Raw genomic sequence first — 25,994 nt, forward strand, 5'->3', positions numbered from 1 at the left:
GTGCTGTTTCGTTTCCAAAGTATCTAGCAGTTCTCCTGTTTTCATTCAAGTTCTGACTTCTGGTTTGATTCCACTGTGGTTAGAGAACACTCTCAGTATGATTTCTATTCTTTTACACTTGCTATTGGTTTGTTTTGTGGCCCAGGATATGGTCTATCTTGCTATACATTTTGTGGGCACTTAAAAATAAGGTATGTTCTGCTGTTGTGTGGTGGTGTGCTCTGTAAACGTCAACTGGATCTTGTTGTTGAGCTCTGGATCCTTGTGATTTTCTCTCTTATTTTTCTACCAACTGATGTGAAAGAAGTGCTGATGTCTCCAACCATAATTCTGGATTTATCTATTCTCCTTTCGTTCTATCAGCTTTTTTTTTCACATACTGCATTGATGTTTGGTGAATATGCATTAAAGATTGCTACATCTTCTTCGTGGATTGATCCTATTATTATTGTATAATGTTCCTCTTTTTTGCTGTTAATTTCTTTGTTCTGAAGTTTCCTTATCTTTGTAGAGCTAAACCTGCTTTCCTTCAGTTAATGTTTGCATAGTATACTATCCCTGTCCTTTTACTTTCAACATGCCTGTATCATTTTATCTGAAGTGATTTTTTTTTTGTAGATAGCATAGAGTTGGTCATATATTTTTAATCCACTCTGCCAATCATTAAATGGGATATAGAAGGATAAATAATGACATGAAAGTGCTCAAAAATACACTGTTAAATTTAAAATAGCAAGTGAAAAACCATGTTTAGAATGATTCCATTAAAAATACTTGAAGGGACGCCTGGGTGGCTCAGCGGTTGAGCACCTGTCCCTGGCTCAGGGCGTGATCCGCGGTCTCAGGATCCAGTCCCACATTGGGCTCCCTGCCTGGAGCCTGCTTTTCCCTCTGCCTATGTCTCTGCCTTTCTCTCCTGTGTCTTTCATGAATAAATAAAATCTTAAAAAAATACTTGAAATGGCACGTGTAGGGGCACCTGGGTGGTTTCATCCATTAAGTGTCCGACTCCTGATTTCAGCTTAGGTCATGATCTCAGGACCGTGAGATCAAGCCCTGCGTGGGGCTCCTTGCTGGATGTAGTGCTGCTTAAGATTTTCTCTTCTCCTTCTCCCTCTGCCCTTCCCCACTCACACTCTATCTCTCTCAAAAAGAAAGAAAAGGAAGGAAGGAAGGAAGGAAGGACAGGAAGGAAGGAAGGAAGGAAGGAAAGAAAGAAAGAAAAAGAAAGAAAAGAAAGAAAGAAAAGATAAGAAAAGAAGAAAGAAAGAAAGAAAGAAGAAAGAAAAAAGAAAGAGAGAAAGAAAAGGAAGAAAGAAAGAAAGAAAGAAAAAGCAAGGAAGAAGAAAGAAAAGAAAGAAAGAAGAGAGAAAGAAAGAAAGAAGAAGAAGAAAAAGAAAAAAGAAAAAAGAAGAAAGAAAAGAAAGAAGAAAGAAAGAAAGAAAGAAGAAAGAGTAGATACAGGCTTTACTTGACCTACAATGTGGTTATATATGTCCTAATAAACCCAGTGTCAATTGAAAATATCAAGTCAAAATGCATTTAATATACTTAACTTACCAAATAGCTCAGTTTAGCCTATCTTATATGTGCTCAGAAACATACATTAGTCTCTAGTTGGGCAAAATCATCTAACAAAAAGGCTATTTTATAATACGGTGCTGACTATCCAGTAATTTATTGAATGTTGTATTGAAAGTGAGACACAGGACGGCTGTGTGAATGCAGAATGGTTGTAAGGTTATTGGTTGTTTACCCTCATGTTCTCATGGCTAACGGAGAGCTGTGGCTCACTGCTCCCACACAGCAAAACAATAGAATCATGCCATTTATCGCTAGTCCAGGAAAAGATCATAACTGAAAAATCAAAGTACAGTTTCTACTGAATACTTTCACACCAATCACACAGTCAGAAAATTTTAAGTTGAACCACCATAAATCAGAGACTGCCTATACTGGAATCTTAGCTCTATTTGAATGTAGCTGTATCAACTTTAGCCAATTGCTAATGTATTCATACTTCAGTTTTCTTATCTATGAGATGAGAATGGTGATAAAGTTTACTTCATGAGGTTTTTGTGAGAAATTAGTGATTAATATTCATTAAGGTTTTAGAATAGTTCCTTGCACAGAGTAAGTGATACAAAGAAGTCAATCATTAGTAGCATTACCACTATGATTGAAAAGTACCTTGAAAGGTATGTCAAGATGTTAACAATAATTATAATGACCAAGATTTCAAGGTGTTTATTTATTTTTGCACTTATTTTTATTTCTATTTTTTACAAACAGTATAAGAAAAAGTTCTTAAAATAAACATGCATATACATGCCAACATTTGAAGAAAATGCTGATAAATGTTATACAATTGTGCTTGTAGGTGTGTGTGCAAGCATGTTGGAAAAATAAGAGAAAAGTGCAAGTCTTAAATAAATCTTAAAGTTTGATTTACCAACCCTTACCCTCCCTCTCTAGCTCTTATCTTTTTAGACAAATATCTGTGCATAATTATATGAATGAATATGGAGATTGTAAGCACATTAATCTTGCTTTCTCACAACATATTATTCATATATTTTAATGTTGTTAGAAAGTATACACATGATATTTTATATAATAAAATAGTAATATATGAAGTAGATATGACATACACAAATCTCATAAACAGCCTTCTATTATTGTAATCTTTGGATATTTTCAATTCAAACCATTATAATTATCTTACCTTTTAGCTCTTTCTATATTGTGAATACAAAGAAGTCAGATTATTGGCCTAACTCTAAGACTTTAAAAATAAAGCTGTGAAATTTATTGCCAAAATTCTTTTTCTGAAGCCTCTATCAATTTATACTGCCTCCAGAAAAAGTACGAGTGTCTTCAATGTGCCACATCCTCGGAGAGCCTTGAACATCTTTCTTAATGTTTTGCTAATTATTAGGTGAAAACTGGTAACTTGTTATTATTTACATTTCTTTGTTTCTTATGGGGTCCTCAAATTGTTAGTTCCCAGGTTGTATTTTTTTCTCTTTTGTAAATCTTCTGCTGACAACCATTTATCTTAATGTTTTTCTTATCGATTGGCATACTCAATAGAAACTATTTAATAAAGGCACTTCCCTTGTCACATTTCCTGTGAGCATTTTTTTTTTTCAGTCTGCTCTTTGTCTTTATATTTTTGTTGCTTTTTATGTACAGAGGTTAAAAATTTTTTTATAGTCAGATCTTTCAATATTTCCCCTTGTTTTTTCTTATGTTACTGCTAGGTTTAGAAAATGATTTTTTTTAAGAACTTTGAAAAATATGTCACTATATCTTCTAGATTTTTCATTGATTTTTTTTCGAGGAAAATATTTAACTCTTTAATCTTTCTGAAATCTATCTTGATGCAGTGAGAGAGGTGGAGAGCAAGCCTTTTGAATAAACAGAGAAGAATAAAAACCTAATGAGAACATGACGTTAAATAAAAGAGAAATGTCTTCCTTGGATATTGCCCAGATCTTCCTTGGAGGGCTATTTTTATTTCATTCTAGATTCACTGGCCCGAGTTCAGAGAAAAATGCCTAGGGTGACAAAGGGAATGTGGTCTATATATTATGAGAAATGGTTTGAAGACCTTAAAATCAAATGATGATTGTTTTAAAAATGGATGCTTGCCAACATGTGTAGTCATCGAGAGCTGATGCTTTGAGGACACGGGGACCTACCTGGGTCTATGTCCCAGCTTTGCCACCACGAGATATATGCATTAAGGTTAGATGCAGATCCCTGTTAAGCCTCAATTTCTTCATCTCTTAAATGGGAATAATAACAGACCTTCTTCACAGTTATGGGCATTATAAAGATTAAATGAGACAATCCAAGCAGGCATTTTGTAAGATGCTTGGCTCAGATACAAGGCACCCAAGAAATACTGGTTCATTATCATGAATTTTGGTTTTCATTCTGTTGTTCAAACCCAAAGAAGAGAATGGGGATGAAGAATGGCAGGTTTTAGCCTAGGTGAGGCAAGACTTTTTATGAAACTCTGGGTTGTTTCAGGGGACAATGGCTCTTTCATTATGGTGCATTTTCAGGCAATGGTGGGGATAGGGCCGGGCTGTCCATGAGTGGCTAGATCATGTGATTTTCCTAAGCCTTCCATGCTACCATTCTGGGAGGCTGTCTTCACCGAGGTCCCTGTGGAGCAGTATGTGGAAGACTTCCTTTTTCCTGCCTCCTCATTCCCTTGGCATGTTAGCTCAGGGATAGAAATGAGATCCAGGCTTCGGCCAGCCAGTGCAGAGTATGGAATGCTAATTAGCTTGTCAACACTGCAGGTGTCTTTGAAGAGAGGCAGGTATGGCACAACTGCTACTTGGGGAGGAAGACGCCAAGTGGATTGCTCGGGAGACAGATTTGAGGCAGAAGGACATAAAGGAGGTTGTTACTCCATCGGTGCAGAGGGGCAGGCTAAAGGCTGGGGGGTGGCGTGGGGGGGTGGGTGGGCAGAGGTAGGGCCTCGGGTCAGGTACAAGACATGATGAAGAGGAGACCTGACAGGATTTGACCACATTCGCCTGTGTGTGTGTGTGTGTGTGTGTGTGTGTGTGTGTGTGTGTGTAAGAAAGATCATAGAGTGGTGAAAACAAAGCCAGACAATAGAGCGGTGAAAACAGATTTGATTCAGTAACTGCTGACGGCAGGGAAAGAGCTGAACTCCATTCTGGTGTATACAGAGGTGACAGTGTTTTAAAAGAAAAATGAGGGAACAGCGAGGGGGAATGAGCAGGGCTCAAGCAGAGCCAGGGAAGTAAATGATTACAAAAAGCTGGTTGTAGTGTGGATCCCTGTGAGTGAGTGTGATTTGACCTGCTGTGTCCCCGAGCTAGCTTATCTAAGGTGGGCTTCTCTCCTCCCACAAAGAGTGGGACACAGAGGCCCCATCCTCATCCTTCCTGATGATTGCAGTTCAAAGGAATGACTTTCAAGTCCTTGAGAAAGACAGTCATGGGTAGTAAGGAGACACATACATATATATCCTAAAGGGTAGAGGACAGAGTTTTATTGTAAGCTTTATTTATTAAATAGGAGAGTGTCAGGGGTCAGGTGCTGGCTATGGTCAGGTGCTGGCTAGAACAAAATATGAATTTTTCTAACAGCCTTGAGGTTTTGTATATAGGAACTCAAAGGAAGTCTCAGCCATCACCACGGCGATGTGGCCTCAGGCTGGAGGAAGCCATCCTAGGTCTGTCAAGCCTCTTTAGTGTGTGGTTTGGAGGTGGTCGCTGTGTGACAAGAGTTCTTGGGTGGATCCCTACACAAGGGTATCTCCACTGCACAAGGCCAGGGGGTACAGATGGCTGCAGGGTTGGAATGCTGGGTAATACTGTTTCTGTGATTCCTGAATGAGAAAAACATTGCCTCCATCATGTTGTGATGATCAAAAGGGATAATATATGTGAGAGGGCTTGGAAAATTGAAGTCATTATTTTTAGTACTGGAAATCATAATTGGAGAACTTGGATTTATCTCTCTTAGGTTGTGAATTTACGTAGCAGTGGAAATGGTCAGGGCCTGCCAGGGAGGGAGGGATTCTGAGGGGGAGCCCAGTAGGCCCTCCTTTATAATTCCCTTTGTAAAGAGATTGCTTTTTGCATGACACTTATTGCCTTCATTTTTTTCCTTTAAGACGGACTTTCTCAGCTTAAGGCTCAAATCCACTGCCCGCAGAGAAAATGCTTTAAGCAGAATGTTATGTATGCTCAAAGTGTGACCAGCATTATTAGTTTTTTTAATTTTAAAGGTTTTTCCAGTATGGAAGTGCTAAAAAAAAAAAAAAAAAAAAAAAAAAAAAAAAAAAAAAAAAAAGAAAGAAAGAAAAGAAAGAAAAGAAAGAAAAAAAAAAGAAAGAGTTTGATATTTCTCACTACTTTTCTGTCCTGTATCCATGAGCTATGTCACTTGGAAAACACTTAAAACACTTGGTCCTCAGGCAAAAAGGCTGTGACTTGATTTCTCCCTTTATAGGACTGATGGAAACGGTCAGATGATGTACTAGTTTATGAACTTCAGATCTTAATTATTGTAAAACACCTTTAAATTTAGATGAAAACACTAGTTGGTATTTTGTTTTTGCTTTGTACTTAATCTGCTTTCCCTAGAGGGCCAGTGGCTGAAAGCTTTTTGAAAGGAATGCTAAGGAGTAGTATCCTGAGTTTTGATAATGCCTTCATCTTTTCAAAGTGCTTTTCATGATCTCATTTGATGTCCACAACAAACTGCAGAGCCTGGAGCAAGGGCGAGTGTGCCAAGTGCATGGATCAGGATGCAGAGGCTGGGGAATGAGTATGCCTGTTAACTTGACTGCCACAAGGTACCGCCACCCCAGGCAAAGGTAGCATTGCTTGTACAGATCACAGCATGGTTGGGGCCTTGTTAATCTAGCACAGCTTCCCAGTTAGGCTGTACAGATCCAGTTGAAGGCTTGGGGAATCCTTGCTTGAGGTTAAGATTACTGTTCAACATGTTGTCCAATATCCCATTATGGGGGAAAACATTTTTTTGAAGGGTTTATTTATTTATTTTATTTATTTTTATTTTTTGAAGGGTTTAGAACTGGGCATGAGTGGTCTCTTCTGACGATGGGGCTTGTTTCCTTTTTTCTTTGGGATAGTTTTGTTGGGATATATTCACCATATAATTTGCACATTCAAAGTGTATAATTCAATGGCTTTTCCTATGTTCACAGGTGTAGGAAACTATCACTATAGCTCACTTTAAAATATTTTTGTTGGGGATTCCTGGGTGGCTCAGTGGTTTGACACCTGCCTTCAGCCCAGGCTGTGATCCGAGTCCTGGGATTGAGTCCCCCGTAGGGCTCCCTGTCTGGGAGCTCTACCTGTGTCTCTGCCTCTCTCTCTCCCTGTGTCTCTCATGAATAAATAAATAAAATCTTTAAAAAATATTTTTGTCACCTCAAAAAGAAACTCCATGCACTTTAGGTATAAACCTCTTATTATGCTATTTGTTCTTAACCCTAAACCACAACTAATCTTTCTTTCTCTGCAGATTTCCCTATACTGGATTTTCACGTGAATGGAATCATTTGATATATAGATTTTCATGAGTAGCTTCTTTGGCATCTGTTTTCAAGGTTCATTGAACTTGTTGCCTGCATGAGTATTTCCTTCCTACTAATGGCTGGATAGTAGTCCATCGTAGGAGTACATCACACCTCCTTTCACTATTCATCAGTTGGAGAATGGGATTCTCCATTGGGCTGTTTCCACCTTTGGGCATTATGAATAATGCTGCTATACATTTTTACATACAGGTTGTTGGGGGTGAAGTCTTCCCTCTTATCCGTGGTTTTGCTTTCTGTCCTTTTAGTTACCTATTGTCAACCATGGTCAGGTAGCAGATAATCCTCCTCTTGACATGTTAGAGAGTCAGTCATAGCCTAATGCTACATCCCAATACTTATGACAGTCACCTCACTTCTTTTTATCACATGAGTATTTTTTCATCTCCATTCATCACAAGAAAAAGAATGAGTGCAGTACAATAAGATATTTTGAGAAACGGAGAGGCTACATTCACATAACTGTTATTACAGTATGTTTAGAAATTGTTAAAGTTTTTCTATTTCATCACTAAGTATTATTAATCTCCTACTGTGCCTGATTTATAAATTAAACTTTATTATAGGTATGTATGTAAACGAAAAAATGTAGTATATATGTTGTTCAGTGCTATCCACCATTTCAGGTGTCCACTGGGGGGTCTTAGAATGTATCTCCAGTTGATAAGAGGGGACTACTGTACATCATTCTCTTTTCTATTAGCTAAATACCTACAGATAGAAGTTCTGAGTCATATGATAACTCTGTGTCTGAGGAATTGCTAGATTGTTTTCCAAAGTGGTTTCATTATTTTATGTTACCACTAGCAATGTAAGGGGTTTACATTTTTCTATATCCTCACAAATACTCATCATATGACATTTTGATTCTAGATATCTAGATGTCTCGGTGGATGTAAAGTGATATTTCATTGTGGTTTTGATTAATATTTTCTTGAAGACTATTGATAGGATGATGTGAGCACCTTTTATATGCTTGTTGGCCATTTGTATATCTTCCTTGGAAAAATGTCTATTCCGATCCATTGTCCCTTCTTCAGTTGGGTTATCTGTCTTTATTATTGAGTTGTTAGAGTTCTTTAAGTATTCTAGATACAAGAGCCTTATCAGATATGTGATTTACAAATATTTTCTCTTGTTCTGTGGATTAAGTTTTCATTATCTTGATGGTGTCCTTGAAACGGAACACTTTTTAAATTTGACCAAGTATAGTTTATCTGTTTCCTCTTGTTCCTCATACTTAGGATGTTATATCTAAGAACCTTGATGCCAAATCCAAGGTGATGAAGATTTCTCCCTGTGTTCTCTTCTAAGAGTTTTAATAGTTTTACCTCTTACATATAGATCTTTGATTCATTTTGAGTTACTTTTTTGTATATGGTATGAACTATCTGCTATCCATACGGTATGTGGATATCCATTTTCCTAGTGTTATTTGTTGAAAAGATCATTCTTTCTCCATGTTCTTGGCATTCGTGTTGAAAATCAATTGATTAGAGATGTATGTGTTAATTTCTTGACTCACAATTCTATTTCCTTCATTTATATGTCCATCTTTATGCCAATACCACAATGTCTTGGCCACCATTGTTTTGTACTGAATTTTGGAATCAGGAAGTATGAATCATCCTACTTCCACTACCCCAAGATTGTTTGGCTTTTCTGCGTTCCTTTAGTTCTATACATATTTTAGAATCAACTTGTCAGTTTCTACAAAGAAGTCAGTTAGGATTCTGACAGGGATTGCATGAAATTCCTAGATCAGTATTGGAAATATTGCCATAACGGTGTTAAATCTTCTGATCCATGAACATGTGATGTTTTTCCATCTACTTCAATCTTGTTTAATATCAACAATATTTTGTAGTCTTCAGAGTATAAGTTTTAAGATTCTTTTGTTAAATTTATCTTCAAGTTTTTTTTATTCTTTTTGATGCTATTGTGAATGGAATTGTTTCCTTAGTTTCACTTTCAGGTTGCTAATTTGCAAATATACAAAAACACAATTGATATTTCTGTATCTTGTATCCTGTAACCTTGCTAAACTTATTAGTTCTAGTAGTTTTTTAGTGTATTCCTAAGGATTTATTTCTTTCTCTTTTTTAAAGATTTTATTTATTTACTATTTTAGAGAGGGAGAGCATGAGCAGAGGAGGGGCAGAGGGAGAGGGAGAGAGAGAGAATCTCAAGCAGACCATGTATAGAGTGCAAAGCCCAACACGGGGCTCAATCACACAACCTGACTTCATGACCTGAGCCAAAACCAAGAGTCAGAGGCTCAACTAACTGAGCCACCCCAGGCACTCCTCCTTAGGATTTTCTATTTATCCCATCCGACGATGTCCTATGAATAGAGGTCTACTTCTTCCTTTCCCTTTATTTCTTTTTCCTGCCTACTAGACTTGGCTAGAACCTCTAGCACAATGTCAAATAGAAGTGATGAAAGCAGTTATTCTTGTCTTATTTTAATTGCATATAAGTGTTTCTCTTATATTTGAAATCGTTTAGCCCATTTTAATCAGTTCTGGGATGGGGCAGGGGTGGAATTTGAAGACTTTCATTGACATTTTTATCACTCCCAAGTTATGTTCTATAATTACTGTGTGTGTGTGTGTGTGTGCGTGTGTGTGAGAAAGAGAGAGAGAGAGAGAGAGAGAGAGAGAGAATGTGAAAAGGAGAGGGGAGAGAGGGAAACTGGCTTTGGTATGTCCTTCGATGCATCATCATTTTATCTGGTCTGGTTTGTTTTTTGTTCTCTCTCCCTCTTTTATCACTTTATTTACAGCACTCTTTTAAAAAGATACTCTGTTAAAGGGGACAGAGTTTCTTTTTTTAAAAAAAGATTTTATTTATTCATTCATGACAGACAGAGAGAGAGAGAGGCAGAAGGAGAAGCAGGCTCCAGGCAGGGAGCCTGACGTGGGACTCGATCCTGGGACTCCAGGATCATGCCCTAGGCAGAAGGCAGGTGCTAAAACTGCTGAGCCACCCAGGGATTCCCGAGGACAGAGTTTCATCTTAGTTTCTCAGTGAGTCTGTGAGCTAGTTATTATATACTTAGTCTTAATTCTTAAAGAAAACTGAGACTTTAGAGGCATTTTATGCTTCAGATTATCAAACAGAACAATTGCATCACAATGACTTGTAATCATTCGTTCTAATACATGTATTTAACTTGTAGATGAGTGTACTCAAAGGTAGTATTTACCTTTTCAACCTTTTAAATACATAAGTATAGCAAACATATAATTTCCACACAGGCCAGGAGAAGGTAGAAAAAGATTTTGCTGCACAAAGTCATCCAAAAATAAATTTTAATCCATAGTTTAATGATAGATAGCTACTTTATTGATTACTCCAATTTACAGTCTTTGCTTTTGAAATAGTTTGACACTCCCATTATCTAAAAAAAGTAAGCCATATTCGCTTTAAAGATGGTAACAGAAATTGACCTGGACTATCTGGTTTCTGACTGCCTTCTATTCTCATCAATTTCTGTCTGGCTTTTGAATCTTGCCTAAAGATCCCATTTGTGATTTTGAGGCTGACTTTTGGACTTTGGCATTTTTATATGATCCCACTAGATTTTGATTCTGGGCTTCTTTTCATGGTCTTTAGCTCAGACATATATTTTCTGTTTTGGATTATGATAAAGGTTCATTCCTCCAATAAATGTCTCACTGGGTCTACCTCTTTTTTATTTGGGAGCAAAGAGAGAACTGAATTCAGAGCATGTCTACATAACTAGATATCCTACAGGATATTGCAGAAAAAATAAAGGGTCTTGGAATGGAAACAGTAGGGAGATAATAAGTAGAATAGGGTATAACAGATAAATAAAACAATTGGAACTTAGGCAACTTAGGTCGAGAAGTCTCTGCTATTAGACAAGACAATAATAGGTAGATAGTTCTATAATGCCAAGAAAGAATTTTCCCATAGGTGTGGTTAATTATCACAACAAATAATTAGTTAAGATAATTATGCTTTTTTTAAAAAAATGATAAAGTCTTATAATTTTTTTATATACATGTTAAGGGATACAGTAGGATCTGATATTCTTCTTCAATTTCTTTTGCCTAATAGGCTGGTAATAATCCCTCAACTGTCAGTATGAGCAAGGGAACATTCACAAAATTGATTACATCATTAAGGGGAAGGGAAAGTCAAATGATTATCTCAATTAGAGATCAAAATGTTCTTTGAGAAAGTTCCATATCCATTTCTAATAAAAATAACTTAAAAACTGGGAATAAAATTATGTTTTAAATGGTATTTTATCTATCTTAAAAGTATGACAAATTGGCAGTATGTATCAAAGCCTGAAAAATGTGCTTATCTTTTGCCTCAATAATTCTATTTCTAAGAATTGATATAAGGAATAATTCAGAAATGTATGCAATATTTTTTCAGAGTTGTTATCTGTAATACTAAAAATTGAGCACAACTTCCATATTCAACATTTACACATTTACATCTTAGATCTTAACAGTATAGCCACAAAATATAATCACTGTTCAGCCTTTGGAAATCATGCTATAGAATGGGAATTGTCAAACTTTTTCTAAAGAGCCAGGTGTAGTAAATATTTTAGGCTTTGGGGGCTGTATGGTCTCTATTGCAACAATTTGATTTCGCTTTTGTATTGGGGAAGCAGCCATACATAATACATAAATGAATGCGTATGGCTATATTCCAATAAAACTTTAATTCTGGATCCTGAAGTTTGGGCTTCATACAATTTACTTGTGTCACAAAATAATATTCTTTTCATTCACCCCCCCCCACCCAACCATCTAAAAATGTAAAAACCATTCTTAGCTCATAGGCCATATAAAAACATGCAGCAGGCAGGATTTTATCCAGGCTGTAGAGGAATATTTTGTATGATAAATGATAAAAATAAGTCATGAAAAAGTATATAAACTATTCTCCTCACTTTCTCAATAAAAATTAAGTACTAAGGTAAGTTCTGGGCTGGAGAGGAGAGGAAGTCAGGACTTACCTCCAAGAGCAGTGCACATAAGTGAGAACCAGACATTTGAAAACTTGGCACAAGCTGAAGCTTGAAGAAAGTACATGACTTTTCTTCTTTATTTTCTGGATCGTGTCACTATCATAAGGAAATTGCTGGGCTAGCCTGTCAGAGGGATGTGAGACATGCAGAAGGGCCATGATGTCCTATCAAGACTATCCTCGACCAGCCAGGCCCCGGCAACCCAGCCCCTAAATCCCAATGCACTGGTGACCCCAAATGAGATTATTGAAGCCCAGCCAGATCAGCAGAGCCACTCCTTGATCGATAGACTTATGAGATCTAATAAGCCCATGTTGTTTTCAGTCATTAAGTTTTGGGGCGGTTTATTGTGCATCAGTGCTAACTGAAGGATTGTTTTGAGAGATGCTGTCGAAATCTAAATGTGTGGATGATCCAACAGCACAAAGAGGCAGGAGGACCAAGGTGAGAGTTTGTGGTGTGGGTCCTGGAGAAACCAGCTCCGAGCAGAGGGTAGGACCCTACACCTGGGGTAAGAGCAGCCCTGATCTGGGGTCACTATTTATTTAGTTCCCAGGACTATACCCACAGTAGTACTACTCTTTCGATTGACCAGAAAATGACCTTGCTAGCCAAGAACAGGTTTCAGGAGATAAACCATGCTTGTTTACAGCTCTCCTTGCTGAGACAGAACCATGGAAGCTTTCCAGGCATTGTGGCTGCAAAATGTTGGCTTCTAGGTGCTAATTTGGAATGGCCCCAAATTCCCAAATGCTTTTTTTTACAGTTTCTTCTAGAGAAAGTAGGAGCTTTTATGTTAATGACTTTCCTTGGGCTTATCACAAATAATTTAGAATTCCTAAGATGGATATGCATATATCCAGGCCGCCTTTGATCCTTGGCTATTTTGACTCGGTCAGAAATAGTCCCTGATATTATTTCGTGTCCAAAAGAAGGCCCCCATCAATGTTTCCTATATATACACAATGAATTCAGCAACTTGGAATTGCTTTGGTGAGTATAAGCCTTGTTTCCTTTCTTTTGGTGAAATCTTTTCTATCCAGGCTTGATGTAGTCAAGTATGGGATTCTTGCTCTGCTGAGTGGAAAGAATTTTACACCTTTCATTTATGCATAGCTCTTTATAAAACCCCTTCACATTTATTCTCATTACAATCCTAGGAGGTACATATTATTATTCACATTTTAAGTAAGGAGATACTGACGATAAGAGAGGAGAATAACGTATTCCAAGTTCAAGTTCATTAAGTGGCAGAAATGGTGCAAAAAACCCAGGTCCTTTGATTTCAAGTCCAAATCCCTTTTTCTGACAGCATAGCTGTCTCCCTGAACACATCTACTTAGGTGAGCTGTATACGGTTGATTTAGCCAATTTTCTCTCTCCAAGGCAGAGGAGCTGGTTACTCTAGAGCATCACTTGCTGTTTCCAGGGATCCTAGCTACAGAGCAAGTGAGGAATTGGTTGCCTATTAGGCAGTCATTCAAAACATCTGCAAAACTCGTCTGCATTCTGTGAGAATGTGATTTAGATGAAACAATTTAGAATTATACTCTAGAGGTCCTTTGCAGGATGTGCACTAACTGTATTGTAGAGCTATCCTAGACCCTTCTTACTTTTATTTCCTTCCATGTTCCATACTTCCTTTAATAGCATCATTATTCTTCTAGTCTCCTAGGACTCTTGGCCACATTTTACTTTTCCTCTCATTCTCATCTACAAATGGCATCTAACAAATGGTGACATCTAGCTAAATGCCAAACCAAGTGGGTCCCATCACTATGACATTACTGATTTCTCTTCCCTTCTTTCTGTTCCCAGGGCTATGGCCTTGTCAAACCCCTTGCTATCTTTTCCATAGACTGACCACCCAGTGAGCAATCACAGGGGATTCTGCTTCCTTTCCTCCCCTCTTCTTCCCTATTTATTGTGCATTACCCTAGATTAGCCTTTGGATGCAGAGTTACATCATTTTTTTTGTGTATTGAAATCTTCTGTGGATTACTGCTGCTTAGGAATACAATACTGACTACAAGTAGGCTGTCTATATTTTTTCCCTTTTAAATAGGTTGTTTTTAAAGCAGTTTTAAGTTCACAGCCAAATTGAGCTGAAAGTACAAAGGATTCCCATATGCCCCTACTTGCTCATATGCACTACCACCCCACTGTAACCACTGTACACTAGAATGATATATGGATTGCAGTTGTTCAACCTGCATTGATGCATCATTATCACCTGAAGTCCAATGTTGACATTAGCATTTACTCTTGATGTTTTTGATGGTTAATTTTATGGGTCAACTTAACTGGGCTAAGGGATTCCCATATAGCTTGTAAAACATTTATGGGTCTGTCTGTGAGGGTGTTTCCCCAAAAATACTAGCATTCACATCAGTAGACTGAATAAAGATCTACCCTCATCAATGTGGATGGGCATCATCCAGTTCTTTTGGGCACAAATAGAATAAAAAACAAATGAAGCATGAATTCTCTTTTTCTCTTCTTGAGTGGGACACCTATCCTCTCCCACCTTAGCACATTGGCGCTCCTGGTTCTTAGGTCTTTGGACATGGACTTGAGCTAAATTATATCACTAGCCTTCCTGCTTCTCCAGCTTGCAGATGGCAAGCCCAAATATCCAAAATACTACTTATATTCCCTGGCCCAACTTCATTGTCTTCTCTGATGCATTGCCTCATCACTCACTTAGAATTGGATCTCTCTACTGAAAAAAAAATTGTAACTCTTTATCCTGATGTATTATTTTTACTAGTAGGTGGGGGAGCTCCTGAGTGTGGGCTTTTCTTATCCTGTTCTTTTCTCTTTTCTTTCTTTTCTTTTCTTTTCTTTTCTTTTCTTTTCTTTCTTTTCTTTTCTTTTCTTTCTTTCTTTTCTTTTCTTTCTTTTCTCTTTCTTTTCTTCTTTTCTTTTCTTTCTTCTTTCTTTCTTTCTTTCTTTCTTTCTTTCTTTCTTTCTTTCTTCTTTCTTTCTTATTTTATTTATTTATTTATTTGAGAGAAAGAGTGAGCATGAGAGAACACACATGAGCAGGGGCAGAGGGAGAGGGACAAGCAAACTCTCCACTGAGCAGGGAGCCTGACTTGGGGCTCGATCCCAGGACCCTGGGATCCTGACCTGAGCTGAAGGTAGACTTCACAAACTGAGCCACCTAGGTGCCCCTGGAATTTACTTCTGATTCACCAATTATTCCCAGTGCCTGTTAACCTGTCCTAAAGTTTAATATTAACACAAAATGGAGAAAATTATAAGGGCCAGCAAGAAACCTTGGAAACCTCTCCCTATCTTTTTTGCTGCTAGGAGTTTGACACTGTCTTAAGATGCCAGAGCTTCAGTCTCAGACATAAGTGTTCCTTTGGCTCATGCCTCTGTCAAGTTCATTGTTATGGCACATCTCTTGTGGTCTCTTATATCATTCCTGGGCATAGTAAGTGAGATTATGTCTTGGTATTTAAGTGATGAGTGATTTTGAATCTTTCAAAGGATGATGGAAGCCTTCATTTTAGAAATCTGGGAGAGTTTACAACATACAGATGTGCATTTGTTCTACAACCAATGTGAAATAGGAGCAGTTTATATAAATCTGAGGCAGAAATTATTCTTGACATGAGTTTGAGGTGTCTCCTTAGGCTCTTCTGTGCAGTTAACTTGATGAATTAACTTAGTACTATGCAGTATCAGCTCTGTCCTCTCATGGTAACCTTAGGACGCCCTGGCCACTGGGTATAGAGGTCCCAGTTGTGTAACAGTGCCCATAGAAGGCCTTGCAAAGCAGAATGTGTAGTACTTCCGTGGTCAAGGAATAGGAAGCTGCTTCGGTTCTGAGTAATGCACAGGGTTCTTCATTTTCAAATACTTTTTATTCTTCTTTAGGAATTTAGCTATTAAGTCCCCACTGGTTTAAATAGCTATGAAACATTGAACATTCATTTGCTTTTGAGCCCTAAGTGAATAGCCAAGAGGATCTATTCCTTTAGAAAATATATATTTATTCTGCCCATTGCATCTAAATGAATCTGCTGCAAAGCTGTGTTTACCCGCATCCATATGCAAATATTGACTTATGCATTACAACGATGTAAGCTTGGTAGGTTTTGGAAGAAAAACATAACACAGATAAACATTTATAAGCAATTCAAATATTAAAGAGCTTAAACATTTCAAAAGGCATTCACATATGAGTTTTTCTGGGATGTCGTTATGGTGCTGCAGTCATTTGCAAAATATAGTTACTGAACTACATAGTTTTTACGTATGAAAGTATGTGTTTATTTTTGACAGCAATAAAATCAATATGTTAGGTATTCATATCATCCTTTATAATAATCCCTGGGGAGATATACTCAGCTCTGTATTCTCTTTTTAGGTGGTACTATAGTGAAATGAGACAGTAAATTTCACAAACTCTCATATGTGTTGTTAAATATTCCTGGTAATTGTGGATAAAGATTATTTTAAATGTTTATTCTGATGCTTAGAGGTATATAATTTTAGGCTTCTCACATATGTTATTTGTTCATCTAATATGACTTTTATTAAAATGGGCATCACACTTGGTTAGTGTACATGTCACTCTTGAATTCTGATGGCTATTTTCCCACTTTTATAAGCAATTTTATTAAAATGGAATCTAAATTTACGTTGAAAAAAAAATAAATTTACTTTGAGTTCTAAGGAATGCTGAAAACTGGCAAACCCACAACTCAAGACAAACTTAGAAATGCCAAAGAAATTCCTAAAGATCTGTTACTTTTCCACCCCCCCACCATCCTTGGGGCAAATTCTTCATAAGATGCTTCATGGTAAAATATGCAGTACCATTAATAATTACTAACTACGTAAGTCAAGAGTAAGAACCTAAACTTCATTCAAAACTCTTTCTCATGTGACTTTCATTAACTAAAGAAACTACTGTCAATGAAAAGAGATTAGAATAGCATTCACAGAAGATTCTTTCAGCTTTCAATAGTAAAAATGCAGAGACTAGGATTAAGTGTTCATAAAATATGCTAATTCACAAAAAATTTACAGTGAATTGATTTATTCAATAATGTTTTTTGTGCACTTTATTTATTTATTTATTTTTAAGATTTTACTTATTTATTCATAAGAGACACACAGAGAGAGTCAGAGACATAGGCCAAAGGAGAAGCAGGCTCTCTGCGGGGAGTCTGATGTAGGTAGGACTTGATCCCCGGAACCTTGGATCATGACCTTAGCCAAAAGCAGACACTCAACCACTGAGCCACCCAGCTGCCCCAGTGCACTTATTTGGCTAAGTCCTGTTTAGAATATGTTGTGTTATGAGACTGAGAGGCAGCTCTCTAGTCTCTGGTTTATGACATGTGTTTATGTATCAACAGAACACAACAATAAAATGTTACTGCTACAGAAATACAAACAAGAGCTGAAGGAATGTCAAGAAGGGAGGGACCATTTTTGACGAGGTGATCCAGGCAGACATCATGGAGGATGCAGTTTATAAGATGGTCTGCAAAGAATAACAGAAGATCAGTAAACGTGGGGATGGTGGCTTAGGAAGAAGAAGTGACAGGGTGCTGGGGTGGCTCAATCAATTAAGCAGCTGCCTTTGGCTTGGGTCATGATCCTGGGATTCTGCGATTGAGCTCCTGTGCCTGCAAAAACTCTTTTTGTTGTAAGATTTACAGGTTCTAGGGATTAGAGTCTGATATCTTTGAGGGGGTCATCATTCAGCTAATTTTAGATAGCAAGGTGTTAGGAAGCACAAAGCAGAGAAACCCTAACCAATCTAGTAGGTCCAGGGATGCTTTTCCAAGTAATAAGGAATATTACAACTGAAATCTGCAAGTAACAGAAATTATCTAGGCAAAGGGGACCATGGATGGAGTTGGGAAGGGAACTATGTAAAGCCATGAGTAGCTAGAAAAGAGACAGAGCATGCATTACCCATTTGGCACATTTGAAGACTTGACTGGTTTCGAGTATGGCTTGTGTGTAGAGTTAAGTGAATAGAGAGGTTGATGGGAAGGTGGCTGGCAGGAGATGGGGCCAGAACATTAAAGATTTTATCAATGATGTTGGGGAGTTTGGACGTAGTCCAGCTGGCAAAGTATATACATTGCATATTTTTTAACGAGGGAATAAAATGATAAAAGTGGGGCTTCAGAAAGATTAATTTAGTGTTAGAACACAGGGCAGATTGCAGCAGGGAGAGCCCAGAGGCAGGGAACCTACTTGAGCAATGAGATGAAAATTTCACTGATGTTGGCCGCTTGGTAAATATCTGAGGGTATTAGACTCTGAGTAGAGTGTGCTCAGTGTCATCAATCATCAATGAATATTTATTAACTTTGAACAGCATGTGAGATTGTGACTAGTTGAGGAAGATGGAAGAAAGGCGTAGTATGTGGTCTGGGAGCACATATAAGTTTTGCAATTTAATTGCACTGAGTTCTCTTTTTCTCAAAATATTACTTCCTGTTTACTGTTTAGGAAATAATTGATCTACTTGTTGAGTGTTTTGCCAGATACCACATTACTGATTCTACAAAGAAAGGTTAGTTTCTGAAATTTAATCCCAGAGGTCAAAGGCCAGAAATAAAACATCTGTGGGCTCTAAGACATCATTTCCAAAGAAACCTTCAATGACATTAGCTAGAAAAATGTTAACCAGAAGCATATGATTTTGAGTCATGCTAAAAAATATTGGAAGAAAACAAATGCATTGCAAGTGCTCTGTGTAATTTTAGAAATGTAATTTGGAATATCTGACAATTTCTTATGCACTACAGTAATGGATAAACACAAAAGAATGTCCAAAATAGGTTGATCTGGTGCACGTGAACAATTCACTTGCTACTAAGTTACTTTTTACATATTGAAAAATACTCTTTTGGAATAAAACAAGTAGAAGAGAAAAGTCTTGATAATTTTAATTTTGAAAAACCATGAAGGAAAATGTAATTACTAAGATGTCCCAATTCTGCTCTATCCCCCAGCCAAGTCATACTGTCCAAACCAGCTTTATTCTTAAGGGGAAAATTTTTCTCTATTCAATAGTCTATTATTCATTCTTAATAATTCATTAATTAGACAAGATGGATATTTGCCAGAATGTAGTTAACATGCAAGTTTAGCTCTTCCAAAGAGATAGTTGATGAGTTTTCTGTATATCAGAAACTATACCCAATTTTTTGAAAATTAAAACATTATGAAGTGATAATGGAAAAAAATAGCAATAATCATGCCCAGAAATGTGCCAATAGCCAGAGTTTGGAAGCAGAGTTGCCCTGAGATATGAATATCCTCATCCACGACCCAAGGAAAGAGCAATGTGCATTATAGAGATGTCCACACTTGATGGGGAAAGCCATCGAGACTGGGTTACCTCATAACCTGACTGTGAAACAAGGCTGCAAAGACAGAATGATGGAAAGTACCTCATTAAATAAATTTTAAAAAGAATTGGAATGGATTTAGTACTCAGTACAGATAACAGGTAATTAATGAAGACAATTTATATTTGGAACAAAGTGTGTAATGATGGGGTAGAGATTAGGAACATATGATCCTACCATATAAAATCAAACATTATGGGATTCCTCAGAGTCACCAATAGAGTTCTCTGATGTGTATCAACATATTTTGCTCTTGATTTCTTTGTTTGTCTCCTCAGTCTCAGCCAGATTTCAATGGGGATTTGGTAGGTGGATAGGTCTCTTTGGGAAATGTAACCTGGGTCATCTTTCACTTCATGTTCCCTTAGCATCTCCAGAGCTGGATTATTTAAATCCTGAATCTTTTTTTTTTTTTTAATTTTTTTATTTATGATAGTCACAGAGAGAGAGAGCAGCAGAGACACAGGCAGAGGGAGAAGCAGGCTCCATGCACTGGGAGCCGGACGTGGGATTCGATCCCGGGTCTCCAGGATCGCGCCCTGGGCCAAAGGCAGGCGCCAAACCGCTGCGCCACCCAGGGATCCCTAAATCCTGAATCTTCATAGTCTTCTCCTCCTACATTTCTGAAGAGGCATAGGAATAAACAAATACAGTGCTAACAACCAAAACGGAGGTTAGTTAGTGCTTAAAATGTATTTGCGACCATAAAATCATAAAAAAAATAAACAAATGAGAAAAATCTTCAGATAAAATCTGAGTACTGTAAGGTACAACAGTTTATAAGTTGGGTTAACAGAGGACAAGTAGTGCTACCAGAGCTCAGTGTATCTTGAAACCCAGATTCACATTTTGTTTCCAACAGTGGCAAGAGATCTAGTGTCATGAGAGGAAGAAAGAGGGCAGAGAAAATGGGTATAGGGAGAAAGAAAGACTAGAGATTTTCAGTTGTGTCAGTGTTGGTCAATTTGTGACAGTTTCCCAGAATCTACCATCTGTGAACCGAAAATTTAATTACAAGAAGTCTCCCATTGAGATAATTGAGAAATGAAAATTCCCATATTAAGGAAGAAAAATCCTCAGTCTAACCACATGCCTTCTCTTTGAGAATTTATGTATTGCCACAGTCTAGAAATTCACGATGATTTCATGATCATTCCCTAGAATTTTCTTGAGTAATCTATCTTATTCCATTGCCATTTGTTTCTTTCTACTTGGGTGCATTTCCATTCCTATTCATTGCTCTTTGCTTCTGGAATCCCAATTTTACCTTGTTTGGGATTTCCCCACAGACTCAGCCTCAGCCGTCATGAGGAATTGCATATTAATAACAGATAACCTATAGCAAATTCACGGCCTTGTATTCCTCACCATGTCATCTGTGGCTGAGAACTAATGAAGGAAAAGTTCAGTTAGCAAAATCATTTCCATCTAGCAGTGCACGGCGCTAATAAAAAGTCTTACTTTAAAAAAAAAGTCTTACTTTTCTCCTCCAAATCCATTTTTTGAACTTATTAGTGAATCTCTTAACTTTAAATATGCTGGCCATGGAAATGAGTGCATCATGGTCACCTAAATTGGTTTCTTATATTTTAATATCTTATCATGAACTCACCTCACTTTGCCAAATTATGTCAGATATTAGCTGTACTTATATGGTGAAACAGCAGGACGATAACTCACAGCTCTCACTGCTATCTGCTTTGCAGACTATCTTGCTCAAGTCCTCGAGAGAGTCCTGCAGAGGACCCTTAGGACAGAAACATATAATATTTTTCACTCATGCATGTAGCTCTCCAAGCTCCCAAACTCCATTGGGTCATTTTGCTCCTGGCTTAAGGCCTGGCTGCACTGCGTGCATTCCTCAGTTTTCATTGCCCATTTGACCTTTTAATGTAGAAAAGAGTAACAACTCTCTAGTCAGAAGGTTTAGATCCTGCTGGCTGCATCAGTTCCTGCCATCTCTGTGGGAAACTGAGGAGACTCTGCCCCGATCTCCTCCCCCCAAAGGAACTCTACCTGGAAGGCATTTAAAGCATTTTGTTGTGCAAAATACAGCTCCTGCAAATGACACTTTGGGCTGATAGTTCTTGTTCTATACCTTACATTCAGTTTTTCAACAAATACTTACTGAGCATTCCAGGTTTCCATGGCATAAGGGATATAGCAGTAAATAAAATGGACACATCCCTTATTCTCTTGCAATCTGTAATCTGTTTATTCATATTCTAAGTACAGAGACCTACCAGCTGATGGGTTCAGCCACCTGACCATATGGTCTGCTGAAAGGGTTCAGTCTTAATATAAGCCTTATCATCAACCCCAGCAATATACTAATAGAAAAGAAATGGGAACATCTTGACCTTTGGGAGTCCAGCATTGCTCATGGAGACAAGGGAGGGGAGATTTAGATAGTCATTTCTAAATAGGAGGCAGACAAAGAGGGTTGGGAGATGGAGGGCTGCCTAGAGAAGGAGACTGATGTTATCCCTAACTTTTTGGAAAAATGTTAACCCCTCCAAGTTGCAAGAATTGTGCAATGAACATCTGTATAACTTTCACTTGGATTTATCTGTTGTCAACATTTTGCCACTTTTGCTTTATTTCCCTCTCTTCCTATAAATGTGTATGTGTGTGAATATTTACCTGTGAATTATTAGAGAGCTAGTTGAGAGTTAGTAATGACACCTCACTGCTGAATTCTTTAGTACGTCCCTCCTTAGACTGAGGGCGTTTGCTCCAATCACCATAATACAAATATCACCCTCAGGAAATTTAATATCAGTATAATACTTTTCTTTCAACATAGAGAAAGATTCAGAAGGTTGACACTTGGATTACCATTGAAAAAAACTGAATAGATTACAGGTGACCTTTGGTTTTTGCCGTGTGCTTTGTTACCCAAAATTCCTCAGTATTTGTTTTACTTATTTAAGATAAATACAAGTTACATAAGTATGTAGAAATATAGCATCCAATATTAGGAATGCAATGAAACTGTCATCATCTTCTTGGTTGATATGAAAAGTCTAAAGCATATCATAAAGACAGGCAAGAAACTCCTTAAAAGTGTGCACGTTTGACCTAGAAAGGTCAATTTTAGCAATTCACACAAACGCACAACAAAACTAGGCTTGGAGATTTTCTCTGCAAGTCGTATTTAGGCAACATATTGTGAACAACCAAAAGTTAGCCAGTAACAGTTTGGTCAAATAAATTTTGATTCATGCACACAATATAATACTTTGTAACTCGTGAAAAGTGTATGTTTTATAAGAATTTTTAATGCCATGGTAAATAAAACTTATATTAAGAGGGGAAAGGGTTAAGATTCTGGAAAAATTTTTCAGTGTAGGTATAATTCTGTATACACGTGTGTATACACATATACTCTAGTATAAAGAGAAGAATTCGGGAAGAGTGAACCAAAATGTCCCAAGGGGTTATTTCTGGCTGGTGGAATCTGAACCATTTTAATGTTCTTACTTATGCTTTCCTGAAATATTCAAATTTTCCTCAGTGACTAGATATTGCTTTTGTTTCTCAGTGAATTTCTATTATAAAGTAAATACATTTACATTGTAGAAAATGAAATCAAGAGACACAAGGAAATTAAAATTTCCTGTTGGGGCGCTTGGGTGGCTCAGTGGGCTCAGCATCCAACTCTTGATTTTGGCTCAGGTTGTGATCTCAGGGTCCTGAGATCAAGCCCCAGGTTGGACTCTGCGCTCAGTGGGGAGTCTGCTTGAGATCCTCTCTCTCCCTCTGCACCCCCTAACCTGTGTTCACACTGTCTCTCTCTTTCAAATAAATAAATAAACCTTTAAAAATAAGTAAAATGAGCTTGAGCATTTCAGGTTGTAAATATTATCTCTATATGGTATCATAAGTATATGCATGTGCATATTGTATGTGTACATAGACAACACAGATACATGTGTGTATGTGGACAAATGTGTATATGTCATATTCATCAGTGAAAGGGTTAAATTTGCATCAACAAAGATTCAGAATCATCCTCCCATAGTGATCAGGCCTGAGCCATTAATTGGAAATGACAAGAAATATTAGGAGAAGAAAATGATAGATGAATTGATCTGTAGGTATTAATTAGACACGTATACACGCACAAATACATAGGTAAAACTTACTTTAATTAAGATAACATTTCGCACAGTTTTATTTTTCATTAGTGGCACATTGTGAGTCATTCCACATCTTTCCATATTTATTTCTGATCCTGCTATATTCCATCCCAGGGCTTATGCTGCTAAAGCAATATTTCTTACACAAATTGATCTGAGCTCATCAAAGTGTGTTACTTGTTAATGAGGAAACTACAAAGTACTCATGGCCCGCAACGGTGGTTGGATATTTGAACCAGCTCCAGAGTTTTCAAAAACACGGAAGCTTAGAGCTCACCTCCAATAGTTCTGTTCTAGTTGGTCTGGGAAGGGGTCTGGGAATAAGTAGTTTTTAAGAATGCCCTGCAGTTTTCTAATGTGTGTTCAGGATTTTAGCGCCCACTGAGGAAGATACGCCAGTTTGATGTAGCATGGTTAGAGAAAAGGACCTTACACGCGAGACTCCTAACTCAGCACAGACTGCTATTTTGCTGTTTTACTTCCCGTGGCCATGATGTAACATGGATACAGTGACAAGAATAAATGTGCAGCATGGATCATTCTGAGCCACTTTCCCAATATGATCAGATATGAACCATTAGCTGGAAATAACAAGGAGTATACGGAGACGTAAATGATAAGTAAATGGATCTGTGGCTGTTAATTAGACATACCACGCGCTGGGGAGTTATTTGACAGGCTCCAGTTAGTAAATAGGTGGCAAAATGTGTCAAGTGAAGGTCAACTAATAGAGCATAGTCTTGGTTGTCCTGCAGCAGCTGGTGGAGGATTTCTCTAGCAAGCCCTCTGTTTGCGTAATTCTCAATTTTGTGGGAAAAGAGCTCCTTTCTCAGTACAGCAGTAGAGTCAACCAACATAGTATGTTGCATCAATTCTCAGATGCACGTTGTAATATTCTAACATCTGTGAAATTTGACTCCATCTTACAATTGAAATGATAAAAATATCGTTACTGTTTAATCGGTGGTATTGTTTCCTGTCTTACTGGTACGTAGAATAAGGGGGCTTCTTGAAACTAATGGTGCAGTGAAATGTAGTCTATTTTAAAGTCTTCACAATCAGACAATGTCTTACCATCATTTTTTAAAAAGATTTTATTTGCTTATTTTAGAGAGAGAGAGAGAGAGAGAGAGAGAGAGCAGAGGAGGGAGCAGAGGGCAAGGGACAAGCAGACTCCATGCTGACTGCAGGGCCTGACACGGGGCTTGATCCCGTGACCCTGAGATCATGACCTGAGTCAAAATCAAGAGTTGGATGACAGGGATCCCTGGGTGGCGCAGTGGTTTGGCGCCTGCCTTTGGCCCAGGGCACGATCCTGGAGACTCAGGATCGAATCCCACGTCGGGCTCCCTGCGTGGAGCCTGCTTCTCCCTCTGCCTGTGTCTCTGCCTCTCTCTCCCTCTCTCTGTGTGACTATCATAAATAAATAAAAATTAAAAAAAAAAAAAGAGTTGGATGATTAACCAGCTAAGCCACCCCACTGCCCCAATTTCTTACCATCTTTAACATTATCTTCTTGGGATAAGCCTTCACCTTTTGCCTACATTTCTGCTATAACCTCCCAGGTTATCATTCTACTTCCACTCTTTGACCTCTTCAATGCATTCCTACACGGTGACCGAAATGTTTCTGTTAAAACCGGTAGCCTCACCTCCACCTCAGGGCCCAGCCTCCCCTGCAGCCCTCCTAAGGGGGGTTCTTTTCTCTCCCCGTTATCACACCCTCATAGGTGGGCTTCTTGTTGCACCCTTCCTTTCTCCCTGCTTCCTCCACGTAAACTCTGAGCTTTGTGTCTTGTGTCATTAGACTGTGAGACTAGCCAATCAGTACACATCCTCCCTGCAGCTCTCTGTGGGTGTCCAGTCGTCTTCAGCGAAGGTGTTGACTTCAAGTTCACTGTCATTCTCACCAATGTTGTAAGTCTTAGCAATTTACATAAACATGTGGATGATCCTTCCAATTCCCCAGCTGGGTGTTTCTTAATCTCGCCGGTATAGTAATCTTGTCTTTTCCCCTACTTTAGCATTTTCTTTCTTGGGAAACCTTGATCTTGTCCTGAAACTGTTTCTCCTCCAAACTGTCAATTTGAAGGACTCTCTAACTCTTCCCCCATTTTCCTGCTCATTACTTTTTAGTATTTAACTTCCATAACTTTAGTCTCCATGTGGGCCTTTAAACCACAGATGTTACCATCTTTCCATACACCATCAGCCCCTTCGTGTTCTTTCTCCCTTGTGACCTCAACTTCAATTCTATGGTCAATCATTTTCAACATTTTCTTGCACATACCCTCAACTCTCTTGACCTCTTCAGTTTGTCAT

At 38.0% G+C, this 25,994-nt stretch overlaps 1 long non-coding RNA gene across 1 annotated transcript in view; it reads right to left on the reverse strand.

Moving 5' to 3' along the window:
• Positions 1–21,263, reverse strand: part of LOC119876167 — a 33,816-nt gene extending 12,553 nt beyond the window's left edge. The window contains exon 1 of the long non-coding RNA XR_005357599.1: positions 21,144–21,263. This is a non-coding gene — a long non-coding RNA (uncharacterized LOC119876167). The remainder of the gene's footprint in view (positions 1–21,143) is intronic.
• Between the last annotated feature and the right edge of the window lie 4,731 nt (positions 21,264–25,994).

This window comes from Canis lupus, chromosome 4, assembly GCF_011100685.1.
Source record: "Canis lupus familiaris isolate Mischka breed German Shepherd chromosome 4, alternate assembly UU_Cfam_GSD_1.0, whole genome shotgun sequence".
Taxonomy (NCBI): domain Eukaryota; kingdom Metazoa; phylum Chordata; class Mammalia; order Carnivora; family Canidae; genus Canis; species Canis lupus.